Genomic DNA, 18005 nt, shown 5'->3' on the forward strand with positions numbered 1-18005 from the left:
AAAAAGTGCGTAAATTGTTTCTTTTGGAGGGGAACTTCAAAAAATTGTTATTATCTTGCTAAAAGTATTTTTTTTTTTTTTTGAATGCTGTATAGGAATATTTATCTTGTAGAAAAAGGAACCTTTTGTCGCATTAGTCGCTTGCTGCAAGCAGGTTTCCTCTTTCGAGATGATTTATTATTCTCCTGCGACGTGCATAAGCTATTGTGTTCTTCCTTTCATCATTTCCTACGTTTATCCTAAACAAAAGCAGCGATTTTGAGACGTGTGATACATCTTCCAGATCTTTTGATCCAAAGTCATTTTCCTCCAAATCAGATTTTCATTTACAGTATACATAGAACTTTGCGCGCGACATTTAATACACTGATGTAAATACAAATATATTTGTCGCATTTGTAAACAGAATAAGTATCTTTTCAAAAATTTATGTTCTTTCGTTGGAAAAGAAGTTGAAAAAAGATGTTATTTTCATTGATGATAAATATATATAAAATCTGACAAACTCTTCTTTAATTCTTCTTTTCTTTGCCATCCTCAGCTGCTAGTTCCACACTTGATTGGAATCTATACACGTTTCGATAATTAGAACACAGTGTTTTTGAAAGTATCAAATTAATACGAAAGTGTTTCAAATTGATACGAATTTGTATCAGATTCCGATCTGATCCACATTTTTGATTTCGTTGCAATTTGATGCTTTCAAGTTAATAGTGATTTAGGCTTCGTAATTGAAAACCTTATGCTTTCGAACTAATTCCAATTAAAACTAATACTGATTATTGAAAGTGGTAATAATAAACTTCATAAATTAAAAGTTTCATATGATTTTTTATTTGTAAGATCAAGATTTAGATGTAGTTGTAGATTTTCTATATTATTAAGTTTGCGGCAGCGACGCCGTTTACACGTCCGTTCACTCACAAGTCAACTGACCAAGTCCTTGTAGATTTTCTATAGACTTTGATAGATTTTCTGAATAAAGTACATATATCAAATATAATATAGTGTTAAAAATCAGATTTGTGGAAAGTGGTATATACATAAACGAAAACGAATTGTGTTAGAAAGAGAGAATGAAACGCAGAGTTGCGCACATGATCCAACATCGACCAATAGCCAAGCAACTCATTCAACAACGTCTCAGTGTCAGGAGCGTAATAGCCGGGTTGCCTACTTTCAATAGAATACGAATTCAAATAGACAGTTGCATTACTATAATATTATTGTGTGTGATATTGCAATTCGAGGTCTTTAGCACAGTCTATTGTCTAGCTCGTAATTAGACTCACTTCACTGACTTCGCCTCACCTTCTAAAGCGACATGACGAATAAAATACATTTACTATTCACCACTTTACTTATATACACACTTATATGTATATGTATGCCCCCCGGTCTCTCTATTCTATCCTCAATATTCGTGTAGGAGTCATTTATAGATATTCAATCGACGTTTATTCTTACACAGCTGGCATACTAAATCAGCGCAAAGAATGAGACACACGTTAATATATTGTACTTACACTCACTATCTCTATATATGTAATAAAACAATTCTCCTTGTTTCAATTTCGCAGTCATATGTATGTTTCGAAACAAATTTTTTTTTTCATTCAGATTATGATTTTAGAGAATTATTGTGATTTGTGATTTTTTTTAGGGTATTGTTGAGAATTTGCAACGAAGAAAAAGAGATCCGTGAAGTTAGCGTCGAAAAAAAGGTTTTTCTGTGCAATCAAAAGGATTGAAATTGTTTTAAATTGTTGATCGTGGGTTTTAGTTTTAAATTCTGGTCTGAATTTTAATATCGTACAGAAATGAAAACAGTGACAAAAAACAGTAATTATACTTTAATTCCCAAAAACCCTAATAGTTTTCGGCACTTAGCGTCGATGCCAACTTGAGAAACCTGACTGAAGTTGCTGCACATAAATATTTATCATTTCCCGAATAAATCTTTATCATCCCTCAAGTAATTTTTACAAAAAAAGATAATTTTGATAATTTCTACTAACGTCTATTGGGTCTCTGCAGTTAGCATCAAACCTAATTTTGGATATTTTAGGTCCTTGAGGTCAGAGCCTACTCTGAGCTTCGAAAACTCTTTTCTTTCTGCGAATTCAAAACAATTAAACAATTTTTTCGAAGATTTTAAGTTCGAATACAGCATTGCTCACAATTGCCGAATGAATATCCAAATCTAATTTTGAAAATATTTACATTTACATAAACTATTTATTATGCAATAATAATATTTGTTTGCGAAATTCTCACACACTGCATAGCAATATAGTAGTTGAATAATTAAATTCTCCGTTTTTTACATCATAGAAATTTGAATGCTATAAAAATATTTAAGCAATGCAATAAGATACCTTTTTTAAATTTCTACACTCGCATTTGTTTATGGTTAATAGGGTTTTTTTTCCATCAAAAAAAAAAAAATATTCTGTTTAGAAATCTGATAAATTCAACAACACTTTACGCGGTATGGATAATATGTTAAAACTGGAAGCGTGGGTGTTAAATGAGAAATTAATTATAATTATATACAATGTAAGGAGGGGAAAAATATATGAAACTGATACGACCCACAATTGACTATATGTACATTATAAATGAAGCAGAATCTCGAAATGGAACAATATATTATTTACAAATTAAATTGATTTTGTTACTTTTAACTTGAAAATTATTTTCTTTTTTTTTTAATTTTTGTTGAGACTTTGATTTTAAAATATTTAATTCCGGAAGATTTCAATTTCACTTTAAGGAATTTAGAGAGTATGGTTAGGTTTTTAGTATATAAAGTTTCATTAACATATTTTTTTCTCCTTATGCTTTTAATGTATGCCATTGAAAGATTGTAATGTTTAATTATCAGTTTCGACCATTCTCTTTTTCTTTTATCGTTTGGATGTTAAGTTTCCATTCAGAATCGTTTTGCACCGGTGTATTTTTCCGACTGGTATAGACTTCTTTTATATAGCTGTGGTAGTGTACGAAGTTTTTATAACAAGTAGTCTTTGTACTTTAAGTATTATTAGTCAGTGGTTTTAAACATGATTTTAATGCACTTGTATATATCGGAGTTGAAGAAAATTTATTGATTGTACTTTTTGAGTATTAAGTATAATTTGTGATAAGTTGGTGCACCAAAGGCTAATGCATATAATAAAAGAAAGAGCCAGCGTTTTCATTGAAGTATTTGCGTGCACGAGTGTGTGTCATTGCTCGAGTTGTACACTATTACTGATCACCAAGATTTTCCATGAGTCACCCGTTTGTAAACTATAGTACACTAAGCAATCGTATAAACCAAACTCCTTTCTCCACATAGGAAGTAACAGGTTTTATTGAGTACGTTTTTTCCTAACATCTTTCTTTATCTTTCGTTTTTATACCGCATCACTTTTTTTTACGTTGCATAACACACTTTTCTTTGTTTTGTATATAGTATTTACTATTTAGAATTGTAATTTCTGAAAATAATGAATAGATAATCTTTTCTTCTGTATAGAGAAATATTACAAATTGTGTTTATAGCATTGGGCGGGGAAGGTATAAAGTACAAGGGGGAAAAATTAATTATTGACCCTTCATCAGGTGGTGAATTTCTCTGCAGGAAGTCAGTGATCTTAAAACTCTTGTTAAAGCTTTTGCTTCTAATGAATGACCACTTTCGTTACGCGGTTGTAGAAGCCCTCCCCTTAGCAACAAGACTATAGCATGTTCCAGAAGTCGAGAATTCATAGGTACCAGAGGCGTTTTCTCGATTGGTTGCTAGCTATATAGGCTTTACTCTTTACAAAGAACAGTGCGCTCGTCAGATGGCACAGAAAAGTACTCTTTTCTATACGCAAGTACTCGCTAGGGGTGGTGCGTTATTCCCAGTTTTTCCCGTGTAAAGAGAAAAGATGAAAGAGAATCTCCAAAAATTTCTTTTAATATATAAAAAGTAGTGCTAGAACTTTTAATTAGTTTCCTAATTGGTTGAAAATCTTGATGCATCCACAACTAATAAGGTTCTTCCTTAATTTATTTAATTGTTAATTTTGGTTCTTTAAAAATTAACTGTTGGTCCAAACGAATTAAGAATCAATTTTGGTATGCTTATTGTTCTGCTCTCTGATTAAATGTTGGTTCTTCTATTTAGAATCACACTACACCCAGAGAAAAAAGTTATTTATTTTAACTAAAAGTGTATATTTAAGAAAAATTTATTTGTTGCAAATAAATATTTTATTTAAAATAAATAAACTAATATTTATTTCAAATAAATGCACTAATTAATCTAAAATAAAGAAATATATTTGCAATTTATGAAATAGTATATTTGTAGCAAATAAAAAATATATTTGATTCAAATAAATGTTTGTTTGACTTATAAGTAGACGCCTGCGCATATTGCATTGCTATAGTAAAACAATAAGATGTTTTGCTTTTAACAGTTTAACGCGTACAATTATAAGAGGTTTATTCATCATGAATAGTTAACAAATTTAATTGATTTAAGTACAGAATTTTTCTTTTTAAGTGAAAATTTTAATTAGTACAAAGTAACAGATTTGTATGTGATTTCATTTACATTTTAGTGTCTTATTTGAGATTTTGTGAGAAAAATGTGACAGTGGACTTTTACATATGAAGTGAAAAAGTAAAGTAAAATGACTAACAATAAAAAAACCTGACTTTATTTAACAAATATTCTTATAAAAATAAACATTTATTTTAATGAATATTAAAAGTTCCATTAGTGATTGTGATTGTTAAATTTATTTGAAGGTTATAAGTGAATTTTAATATTTTAGAATGCTTACAGGATTTATTAAAATGAAAAGTGTTTTTTATTTGTTCTAAATATAAAATATATTTAAAGAAAATATAAAATTTTTTTCATTTAAATAAAAATGGATATTTAAACGAAATATATTAATTCAAATAAAAAATATTATTTGAGCTAAATAAAAGTTTAGTTGGTTCTGTGACAAATATCCTTTTTTATTTGTTTGAAATAAATTTTATTTAATTCAAATAAATCATTTCTCTAGGTGTACATGCTGTATTTTGTTGTTTACTGCTAAAATTTTGAATCTTCTATTAAGAATAAAAATATGGGTGCAGCTATTTTGTTCTTTGCTGCTAAAATTTTGGTTCTTCCATTAAAAATCAAACTATGTATGCTGTACTTTATTGATTACTTTTATTTTCTGCTCTTTTCTGCTTAAAAACAATTTCAGAAATTTTTTTACACTTCAGATTTCAAAAGGATTTTGCAGAACATGTATAACAATTTTCTTTCTATTATTGTAGATTATTCGTAGAATCCAAGTAATAAGAGATGTATTTAAATCCACAACATAAACTGATAAGAACGACAGATACGAAAATAATTATTTCGTGGGATATTAGTTTTCTGTTGAGATAAGTAGATCGAAGACTAGAGTTACAGATTTTAAAAAAGATTTCAGAATGACCTTTTTGGTTTTGCACATATCAGTTCATCATTAGTAGATAATAATTACAGCAGCATTAATTATAGCAACCGTAACAATTTTAATTTGTAATAATCAAATCTCGTCTTAGACTGACATTTTTTCCGATACGTATAGATCAATGCACTAATTGTCACTAATTGTTATGGATGCTAAATGCAGAATAATAAAAAAAAGTGTTATATAGATACAGAAACAAACGATCATTCATTATTTCCATATGCATATGAAAAGACATTTGGTCTTAAAGGGATATAAAAGCTTTTTTACTAGGTTCTTTAGGACTTATAGATATTCTTGGAAGAGTGTATAATATGTTCTTGAAAGAAGTTTACAGACATTATGGCATATATGAGTTGTTGAGGAGATATTTTATTTATGCGGCCCTGTTTGGGGTTTTGAAGTGTATAGCGTTAAGTATATAATGCACATAAATATATATGTATATGTATAAAGGACTTGTGTGTAAATAGGTGTGGCGTAGATATACGTTTTTGTAATACCTACATGCTAACATTGTGTATAGTATTTGAGAGAGGCGCTACTGTTACTTTAAACCATCATAATCGCGTATATGTCGTTCTCGAGACTAAGCATGATTGGAGGTCGAAAGCCTCGTGCTTGAATCACTATATATACATTGTGTATATTTGCATTTCATTTTGCATAACTATTTCAATGATTCATTTTCTATCTACTGAAGAGTAGTAATGCTACTTGTACAATTTCCTTAATACTCGTTATCTTTCTTCCTTTTTTTTAAATGCTTAAAACAATTATTCATTTCTCTTTAATAAAAACAAGTCTGATAGAGTATTTATTTTATGTTATAATCGTAAGTTCTCTCAATTTCAAGAATTTATATTAGCATCAATAAATTCTATTAGTAAAATTTTAGAAAATTTGTACTTTTTACAATGTAACACTACTTCTTGTCTGCATGCATAGGATGCATTTCAGGAAATTTTTGAATAGAGGTTGTTTCAGATGAGACTATTACAAATTAAGAAAGAGTCAGTTTTACAGGAAAACGCATTGATTTTGAGAATATAAATTTGTTTACCAAGAAAAGCATTTAAAATTATTTGACATAAATTAATTTTCGTCTCAAAGCAAGTCTACTGTCGTTCTTCATGTTTTATAAATCAGCTTATTTCCTTATTTGGCTGGTTGAACAATAAGGTCTTAAGTGTCGAGGCTTGTATGTACATCTTATTAAAAACCTGCATTTATAGACACTCATTTTGTTTTATTGTCACAATAATGTCAAATTACAAAAGGAATAGAATTCTTTCAGTTTTATCATAATACGAAAAATTGTCTTTTATTACTTATTTGTTTTAGTTTTGATTTTTGTTTAATAATTCCAATGTTATAGATAAATACTTTTTCTCTAGAAATGCTGCTTAGCAAATAATTATAATCGTTTGCAAAATTATGCTGATTTATGTACAATCTTTGGGGTAAAAACAACTCTTATTGCATTAATTAGAATCACATTCGTAACTCTAGACTTGGAGCAAATATGTATGTAATATTCATATCCTGAGGTCTATTTTCAACTGTAATTCGGTGAGACTTGATGAGCTAAATCTGATTATATTTTCTCATATTATCAGAATTATTATTATTCCCAAAGAAAATTAACTCTTTTTGTAAAAGATTCCTGACATGTAAAATATTCTATAATGACTTTCAATAATTGAATAATTGTATTTCTTATTAAGGCATCAAAAATATGAATCAGTTTAGATATTGATTCGCAGTTTTTATTGATACCAAAAAAGATTCATCTAATATTAAAAAGAAATCTGATAATAGATATGGTTATACAAAAAAAGGACATTAGATTTGTAAGCGCCAAAAAATTTCCAAACGAGAGAAAATATAAAATGTCAACCATCGTATTAATTAATATCTCTTGATAATTAATTTACTATAAAATTGATATATTTCCAATAAAAAGAATGTTAAAATTACCCAAATTTTTAATGAACGATTTTTAATTTATTTCATATATATAAATAAATGGCGAGAATTATATTCTTTGCCTCAGCCACAAATTGGATAAGATTGGATTAAAATATCAGCGACGACAGCATAATAAGGATTATTATACGTGTATAGTATTAGAACATTTGACGCAGACTTTTTGAAAGAGAGCTTGCCTTGATAACATCCGACAGTGTATTCGTTAACTTGCCAGATTAAACACGTTTAGACGCGTTTCGTGATCTCGTATAACTTTATAAATTTTATATTTAGGAATGACTCTTTTTCTCTCTCTCTCGTTCTCTCTTAATTAAAAGCTCATTTAATTTAATAAAAAATTTATTTAAATCTTAACTTTTGTGGTGCAGGGAAAAAAGATTATAGCATATGTATAACCTTGTTAATTGCTAATGAGCAATTATCTACTTCTTTAACTGAGAATTAAGACTTAAAATACTTTAATAGATTTAATTGTCCCTGAGTTATTCATTTACTCCTCTATACAATTTCAATCGGATAATTTAAATTTTTAATAGTATGTAAGTAACAGAACTTGTTATAGGAAAATAAAGACAAGATTTAATAGACATTTAGGTAAATAAATACATTTTGTGTTGAATATAGTTGAAAACGATATAATGCAGAAATTACACATATGACTTCGAAATACTTATTATTTATGTTTTTATCGTAGTAATCATAGAGTATAATGTTGATTACTATAATAGACATAGAGAGATTCTGAGTTAACCTACTAATTATAAAATTGCTGCAATCTTTTAAATTGTTTTGTTTATTAATTGCTCATAACACTTATGATGGAACAATCATTTTTTCGCTATTGTTCTCTGAATTATTGTATGATCGTCATGTTGGGTTTATTTATTATTTTTTTTTTTTTTGAAGGTTAAGAAGGCTTTCTTCAAAAATAATTTCATTTAATTGGAGTGAAATTTATTTTAGAGATCTTTCTGCATCTTTCTACAAGGTCAAACTACAATTTTCTTTAAACAACTTGCGGTTTCAGGAGAGGAAGGTCATTCGAAACTTAAGCAAGTGTACGCCGGTAGGATGATTCTTGTGAGTGCATGAGAAACGTGATTATTATGGTGACCCATAAGAGTAAAAGAAATGGAGAATTTTTTCTTCTTTTACTTTGTGAGTTACCATAGTAACACGCAAGGGTGTATTGGCCTATTGGTTGATCTATCACGCATGCGCAGACTATTTTTTTTGCCTGGGGGGTGGGGGAAATTTTTGCGTAGAAAGGTTATAATTGGATTCTGGGATGCGCAGTGAGATTTGTTTATTTTTTATTGCGCAGTGGGTAGACTGTGTAGTCCTCCTAATAACTTGTTGAAAAATCAAACAGTTTGCGAGAATTTTATCGTGAATTTCGCTCCTACTTAAAGGAGGGAATAAAATATGATATGGAACCTGACCTAGGTTTGTCGAATGACTAGTTTAATTTTAAATATCTAGAATTTTTCGTGTGTGGAGTATTGGTTATTGTCTTTTTTATCATGCTCCAACATGGTCAGGTTATTCTATTTTCAGAGATATTTCTCTTAAATCTTTGGTTGGATGTCTGGTATGGGAAGAAGTGTGGCAGCCTGGGGCCAAAACTGAGGCAAGCCGTTCCTGAGACTAGGCTATTCTTCTCCTGGTTGTATGTTTGGCTGAGCTTGGCTGGCTATATGCGTAGGTGTTGGAGGGTCCGGCAGAGTGAGGGATCCCCTCTCTCCTTGTTGGTGTGTGAATTCCACGGTTCTTTCGTTCGTACGTAGTGCGGTGATGTCGTAGTTGCGCGCGCCGCTTAGCATAGTGTGCGCCTGAAAGGAACTCTGTGTGCGCACTCCTTCAATCCAGTGTGGATTGGATTGGAGTAGTCAAGTCAGTTCACTTGAGCAATTCAGCAAGTAACTATATACGCTGATATACGTGTACGTGTGTGATGTGTGGTCCCCAGGAGTGTGCGGAGCGGGGAAGATGTCAATAATTTGGAACTACGATGGCTCGCGTTTACGCACGGTAATTGCTCAAATCGATCTTATTTACTTATCGTTAGATTCCTCATTAGTTCATAAAGAATCAGTGACAAAACAATTGGCAATCGCGAGAGGTGCTTTATGAAAACGAACGCCGTCACGATCCGGGATTCGGCTTAGTTTACTGTGTTTATTTACCCATGACCCGGGAGAGGGTAAAGCAACCACAATATCAGTATGGTGCAGTGAAAACTACGTGAGTGTGTGTGTCACTTGGTGCGTATCAAACTCTTCCTCTCTATGTCTCTTGCTCTTTTTTTACAGCTTTTAATGTGAGCCTCCTTCCTCTGTCACCATACAGTTGCATTTGTGTATGTGTCCAACATGTAGGAGGACACCTATCAGCGATATTTGTGTGTAATTTTATTTGTACGGATATGTTACACATATGTACTGCAAACTTACGCTGCCGTATGCATACTCGTACCACATGTACGTACCAACACTTGTACGCCCCTCGCATATGTGTCATTTGCATAAACACATTGAAACATTCATACAGAAATATCGCTCATGTACATATCGGAGGTGGAATGAGTTTGCGAGTCGGTAGGACCGAAGTATGCAGTTTGGTCGTGCTGTACGAGCATTTATTACTACCTGGCCTAGGAGGTTCACTATACCGCCTATCGCCTCTTGTCTATTTATACAGCGACCATACGCGAGTACTACTCTCTCACTCTCTTCCTATCTTCCCCTTCTAATACTCGCTACTCCTCTGTTCCCCTTTACCCTCTTACGCTTCACCGTCTCTCTGCTCGTCTTCTCCTGCCCCTCGATCCCTCCGTCACTTCCCTCCAACACATATACAAACACATTCTTTTTCTTTCACTCACACACGTAGCGCATTCTCTCTTTCTCACACTATTCCTTTACTCTCATTCTCGCTCTTCTTCCCGAACCCTACCCTTTCTTTTCTCTCCCTTTCCCTCTCACTCTCCAACAAAACTCCTCTCTCCTCGCCTCGTGACGACATCCGCAAACGAGTCGAGCCGAACCTCCGTGAGTCGTACACCCTCGTACCCGTACGTTAGTACGTACACGCGGAATGCGCCGTCAGGAATCCTCTCACAATGGATTTATTGTGTTAGTGAGAGAGAAGTAGCTGCTGCAACTTCGGTGAGTGCACTCAGCCATTATGGAATTTCGGTATACAAGAGACACTGAATCTCATCCGAAAAAAGAAAGAGGAGAAAAAAAAACGAACAATCTTTGTGGAATTTTTTTGATATCATATTTTTGTGAGTAGTGGTCATTTGAGACGAGAAGAAAAAGATTCCTGAGTATTGAGCCAGATTTTCAAGAGCTCTTCTTTCTCCTCGTCTCCAGGGGTTCGACGCCAAAGTTGTCGTCAACCGCGATGCAGGAGGTTTCGTGTCCGCGCACATTTTCCCCACTTCCGCACTTGATATTTCCCACCCTCATTCTCTCAGTGCTCCTTGATTCCACCACCACCACTACCACCCCCTTTTTTAGTGTCTGTGAAACACACCCCTATATGTATGTAACACACATAGGGGAACCATTACTCGTGTTCATGCACCGACGCGAGAGACCCGATACCACCGCCCTGGCAAAACTTTACTCAATGGATACGACTTAGATAGCATAAAGTCGTTCAACAACCACGTGACACTCGTGTTACCTCTGTCCCTTATAGCCCTCATCGACACTCAGAAAAACTAGCTGAAATCCAATAGCCGACATGTTGTTGGGGGTGCGAGGAGGGAAATAGTGAATCTTTAGGAGTGCTATCAATACTTGACGAAAGAAGACTGTATTGATTTTAATGAATATGATACAGGAGCAACTTCATTCTGATGTATAATGAAAAGCCACCCTGTGTTGTACTATTCCCCCTTGTCTTATTCGGTCATCTATTACGTGGACCCAATTAGTTTTCTCTCATGCATACTTTATGTTTATGAATATATTACCACAATTAATTGTTTATACAGTTGATTATTATTCAAGCAGGACTAGAAAGATCATTATTCAACCAGAAGTGGTATTGTTCTCTTCATTTCAAGGAGAGAAAAATGTTGTTTGGTTTAATAATAATAATAGTATCGGTATAATCATTCTTAGTGCTACAAATACGGATTAAAGATTGTGTCAAGTGCAATATACAGATTGTACAGAATAACACCAAGATTGTACGGAATAACATCTAGTTTGTAATAACTTCTAGATTGTAATAACTTCTAGATTGTAATAACTTCTAGATTGTAATAGATGCATTAGCATCTAAGAAGAAGTTATTAAATTTCTAGATTGTAATAACCTCTGTATTATGCGGAGTAGTATACTATTGTATGCATCCCATTTTTGATGTTATCGACTATAACAATAGTGTGCATCATCTTTTTACTATCCATTTTTCTAAAGTGTTGAATTAGCGCTTGTAGCTTAATTAGCCTGCATTTGCAGATTAATTAGTGATTGTAACACAATTAGTCTGTATTCTTCAGATGAATTAGCGAGTGTAACTCAATTAGCCTGATGTATTAACAGATGAATTAGTGAAATTTTATCGATATGGCATTGATTCATCATCAGCGTATTCAAGTTGTTTCGAATCAGTATTAACCCTCCATCTGACACTCGGGTCCAGAACAGATCCTTACGGTTTTAATATTTATTTAAATTTTATATAGATTAGGAAAACTAGGAACTTGTGCTCTAAGGTATAGTTTTATAAACATTACATACCTAACAATTTAGTGCTAAATTTTTGCTAAAGTTTTGCTAAAACACTATAAGAAAATAATAGTCAAAAAAGTCTATACCTAAAATTTGAGATATAAGGTAGAAAACTATATCTTTTGATTAACAACAGAACATGTGTCAAACGGAGGGTTAATCACCAAAAGTAATACTGATATTAATAATAATATTCTTAGTGCTTTAGTTATTATTATCGGCATTAATCACTCAAATCAATACAAATAATAGTATTAGTATTAATGAGGGTAATTGTTAATATTAGCACTAATAAGAGTGATTAATATAAGTACTAATAAGAGTGTTCAATACTACTACTAATAAGACTGATAATACCGGAAATCTGATTCCTTTCTGTAAGATGCTATCGAGTGCTTTACAATTTCATCTCTATAAATACTATGTCGTCATCGAAAAAAGTTGATTTTATTTACAAACTATAATTGGTACCTAAGATTCTTAACTATAAAGAGAAGCGGAATTTATAGTGCTTGAGTTTTGAATAACAACAGAGAAATTTCTCTCTCACTAACGTTGTTCCCACTCCAGCACTTATTTTCCACTTTTCACGTTTTACAATCTTTTAGTCAGTTCCAAGTCGATCATATTCATTTGTGATTAGCTCACAAATTCAGTTTTCAATAAAATTTTTTATAAAATTCCACTAAATGAAGTTGTGTCGTAAAATTCCATTCACTGGAAATGCAGACTAATGAGTTTTAGGTTACGGAATGCGTTCTCAACTTTTCGTTAAATTCAACTCATTTATGAAATGGATAAGATGTTAACTAGTTCAACTCATTTCGGTAATGGATAAGATGAACTAGTTAATACCAGTGGGTACTATCCATCAAACTACTATACCAAACATCCAGAATGGTACAATTTTTGTGTTAGTTGAAACTAATTTTTATTATTTAAACAATTTTCTGCAGATGTTACTCCGTACAATTTCTAAACTGTACTTGATCTCAAGATTTATTAAAAAATCTATATTTTTAATCCGCGTTTGTAAGAGTATAATGCTACTTCTGTTAATTTCTCCATTATTTATGAAAACCAAATGGAAAACCAACACTATATAAAATTAACAAGTTTCGTATTATGCTTATGCGAAGGGAAATATTAATTTTAGAAAGGAACTACTCAGTTGAACACAATACATTGTCTCTTTGTTTTGGCATTTTCAATTTTAATGAAATTGAAACATAATTAATTAGAGATTAAATAATTTTAATTAATTTGTCAGTGATATTCAATTGTAATATTAAATATTTTATAAACTCAGAATTCACAGACAAGAAGTCTGTTTGAGTTTAGCATCAAGAAATATTGATTTGGAATTATTTTTAGTTGTGCAATTTTAAACGTCTGTCTGATATGTTCTCTCTTGAAAATTGGAATAATTTGTAATCATTTATTACTCGTTTATTTTACTCGTCTTTTTTATATTTTATTAAATAAACCAAAGAGTCTACTGTTTATCGTATAAAAGAATTTATTGTTTAAACTCTTTGAAAGTGTGTAAAAACTATTTTTAATACTGTCGCAAGTGAAAGACATTTCTCGATAAGAGAATATATAAAAGTAGCATAACTTTATCACATATACTGAAATATTAAATTTATTTATGACTAGGATTAAAATTTAAAAAATTTCAATTTTATCAAATATAAAATTTAATAATATTAGACATCTGTAGATATTAAAATTATATACATTTTTCTGTGTTATTTTTTCCATTTTTCGTATTATTTTTTCTTTTCTCTTTCTTATTTTTGTAGTGTCTTTCTCTATAGTTTAAACATTGAGTACAATAAGTAGACAAATTTTCCTCTATTTAATAAAAAATGTAGTAAATATTTGTCATAATTTTTGGTACACATACATTTTCTAAAATAAACTACAAATAATATAAAAGAAAACTTCGTTTATATTTGACTGTGAACTATTTTCTTTTTAAATGGAAAAATAAATTATCAACTAATAATAAAAGGCTTAATCAATTACTATACGATTCAGTTTGTTTATTTAGAGAATATATTCAGGTGTATAAACAGTTTGCGACATTATTTTAATCGACTTAAAAAAAAGTTTTGTTCTTATGGACGTTCATATATTAGCTTTAATACACAAGGATATACATACTAACATCTATAACTATTGATTTATTCTTGAAGTGATTAACTCTTCCCACACAGGGTTATAATCACTGATAACTTCACTGATTAAGTTTTCTTTTTAATTTATTCAGTGAGTCTTTTTTTTATAATAAAATGAAATTCATTTTGAATATCAAATTTTTTTTTTAAATGATTAAGTTTTAATTTAATGTTAAATTATTATTATTATTATTATTATTATTATTATTATTATTATTATTATTATTATTATTATTATTTACGTAATTTTATTTTTATCATTATTATTGCTATTAATTTAGATTGTTTCCGGTTTTTTGTACTATTATTTAATGTTAATTAATTAATGTATTATTTGTTGTGAGGGATTTTAAAATTTTTTATTTCACATCCTAATTACTTATAGGGAAAAAAGCAGAATTAGTATATAAATAATTCAGATAATTATTGTCATTATGAAAATAAGTAACATATTTTTGTTGGGAGAATAAAAAATAAATATTAGATTAATAATCACTTCTATGTCATTGTCTTCGAGTGAAAATAATTGCATAGGAAGCGAAATAAAATACTTAACACTTTAATGTATATGTATTATATATAGAAAAATTGTACAATCGTGCATTATATGCAGAGTTACAGTAATCAAAACGCGAACACGTGTCTTTCTAACATTGATATATAAATAATTATAAATTTATTTCTTCTTATAAAAAAATAATTATATTTATTCAATTTTAATCACTAATTTGAAAATATATTTTATTTCTTGTTTCAAATTAAATTAATTATTTTGTCAGTATTTTTCGTTATTTAGAAAAAGGTAAAATATACTAAATTAATTAATAATTAAAAAAATATTAATAACAATTAAAAAAAATAATATTATTATTAATAATAATAATAATAATTATTATTATTATTATTATTATTATTATTATTATTATTATTATTATTATTATTATTATTATTATTATTATTATTATTATTATTGGCAATAGTAGTAATAATACTAATTATAATAATAATGAACATGCAAATTTCTTATTCGTGATTTGAGACTTATTCAGAAAAATTATAAAAAGTGGATTATCAATGAAAAAAGGAACATCTGTTTTTAAATTGAATTTATAGTATACACAAAATGATCTTTTATGCTCAATAATTATAGGAAAGAGATAAAAAAAATCAATCCATAACTATACAGTTTAAAATGTGTATAATCTTATCTATGTACCAAGTAAATTTCAAGCAAAAAAATTTTTCGAATAATTTTCGTATTCCTAAAACTGAATTATATATATTGAATAACAAATTTTATCACGTGAACTACTAATTTGCAATATATATTGATAGTGAATTGATAGCTTTTTTTTCTCGTGCATTTTTTCTATATCACGCCAGACAGTTTGGTTCCACGACTGGAAAATAATTTATTCGTTTCAAATTATCGATTATATTTAATTTATTTTCATATAATAATTGCGTATATTCGATAGCGAAATAAATATTTAATCCGAAAAAAAATGCTTCTTTTTCACAAAAACCGAAAAGAAACCATTTTCTTTTAGAAAAGCGCCCTGCGGAATAATTTAGGAAATTTATAATTTCTTATAGGTGAAAATTAGCGTCGACACTTAGCGTTGGGATTTATAGAAAATCACTATGAGTGATTTTCTAGAAATCACAACGCTAAGTGTCGACGCTAATTTTAAGAAGTTAGAAAAATTGAATTGAAAAATTCAGTTCAGAATTTTAGGGATTACGATAAAATTTAATTTGTTTCATGGAAAATGAAATCAAATGTTTATGATATAATATAATTGATGGTGAGAAAGTGACATTAGAAGAATATAAAGAAAAGAAAAGAAAAAAAAAATTATAAAGCAAGGTCACGAACTTAAAAAAGAAGATGGCCACCAAGACACACTAGACATTTATTCGAAGCACGTCTGTCGCTATCGGACCATCTTCTCACTATCAGGGACGATTCAGACAGTTGAACGAGAGAGGCATGATGAATTCATAAATTATACAGCTTTGTTGCAATTCGCAACTGACTTTATAAATATAAACGAGATCGCTTGTAAGGCGATACAATTCTCCCTCTCTCTGTCTCTCTCTCTCTTTCTTTCAAACATCAGGACTATTTAAATTTTCTTCATTATAACGCAATACTTTATCAGTTTCTTTTATAATCTCAGATTCAACGACTACCTACATTTTTTTCTTGCTTAAATATATACACACACAACTGATGCAATAATTCAATTTCTCTAAATTAAATATTCCCCTGATTAAATAAAATCATGAAATGTAATGTATAATTAAATTTGCATAATTAAAGAGAAGTTCGATAAACTCTGGATTTTTTTTTATATAAATAAAACTATAAATTGAATTATAATCTAATTAATAATTAGAGTAATAATAATTCGTTGTTCGATATATTGAAATAAGTTTTTTTTTTTAGTTTTTATTTGAAAATTGATTCTTTCATTATTGTATTAGGCGATAAGTTTGGAAAATTAATGAACTGAAAAAAAGTTGTTAAAAAATTTAAGAGATGAACTTCTCCGGTTTTTATCAACTTACATTTTTAGTTAACTGATAAATTAATTGTTTGATGCTTAATAATTTCTATCTTTGAAAATATAAAATGAGAACAAAATTAGAAAAAATGATTAAAATTTTTTAAAAAAATTAATAATTTTGAAAATTTTATGAAAATGTTTGAAAAAATGTTATTTTAATGCAAAAGAATGAACAGAAGTTTTTTTTTAATAAAATATTTAATAACTCTTTACTCTCTAAATTTGAATTATAGTAAAAATGATTATTATTTTTAAAAGATTTCAGTAAATTTAAAATATTATTTTTTAAAAAATTTTACCAAATTTTTGGACATTTTTTAATTGTATGTAGTTGTAAAACTATTGTCTTTCAAAAATTATTTAGAAATATTTTTAAAAAGTTAATTCTGATAATTTTTAATAAATTTAAATTTTTCACCAAAAAGTAGAGACTATTAAAGAAGTAAAATCCTTTTCAAGAGCTCAAAAATATTGAAGCTAAATGCCATAAAACAGAAGAGAAAATGTTGAATTTTAAAAAATTATGGTTTTTGAATTTTTGATAATTTTTAAAAAATTAAAATTTTTTACCAAATTTTTTACCAAGACTATTAAATAAGTAAAGTGTTTTTCAAGAGCCCAAAAATATTGAAGCTAAATGCCATAAAAGAGAAGAAAAAATGTTGAATTTTTAGAAATTCGGTTTTTCGAATTTTTGATAATTTTTAAAAAATTTAAATTTTTTACCAAAGAGTGGAGACTATTAAATAAGTAAAGTGTTTTTGAAGAGCCCAAAAATATTGAAGCTATCTCTATAAATGTGAATTAATTAAAAATAGTTCATTATTAGAAAAATCGTGGTTAACTCTTTGCTTTATAAATTTGTAAAAAGTAACTAATTATTAGTCAAAAATTACTAATTTTATTTTTATAAATTGAATTTTATTTTATAAAAATAAATAATATAAATAGTCAAATATCACTAATTAAATTAGTTACACAAAATTAAGTTATATTGACCCAACCTAG

At 29.1% G+C, this 18005-nt stretch overlaps 1 protein-coding gene across 7 annotated transcripts in view; it reads left to right on the top strand.

Annotated features, from left to right (window-relative positions):
• Window positions 1-18005, top strand: part of LOC122508429 (protein capicua homolog) — an 84682-nt gene that overhangs the window by 10438 nt on the left and 56239 nt on the right. The window contains exon 1 of one of the 7 annotated variants that reach the window (XM_043621766.1): window positions 8973-9754. The exons of 5 other annotated variants lie outside the window; for them this stretch is intronic. The gene's annotated coding sequence lies outside the window, so the exon portion shown is untranslated. Of the gene's footprint in view, window positions 1-8972; window positions 9755-18005 lie in introns of those variants that run through there. One more of the 7 variants, XM_043621767.1, reaches the window with a different exon arrangement.

This window comes from Leptopilina heterotoma, unplaced genomic scaffold (assembly GCF_015476425.1).
Source record: "Leptopilina heterotoma isolate Lh14 unplaced genomic scaffold, ASM1547642v1 Lhet_54, whole genome shotgun sequence".
Taxonomy (NCBI): domain Eukaryota; kingdom Metazoa; phylum Arthropoda; class Insecta; order Hymenoptera; family Figitidae; genus Leptopilina; species Leptopilina heterotoma.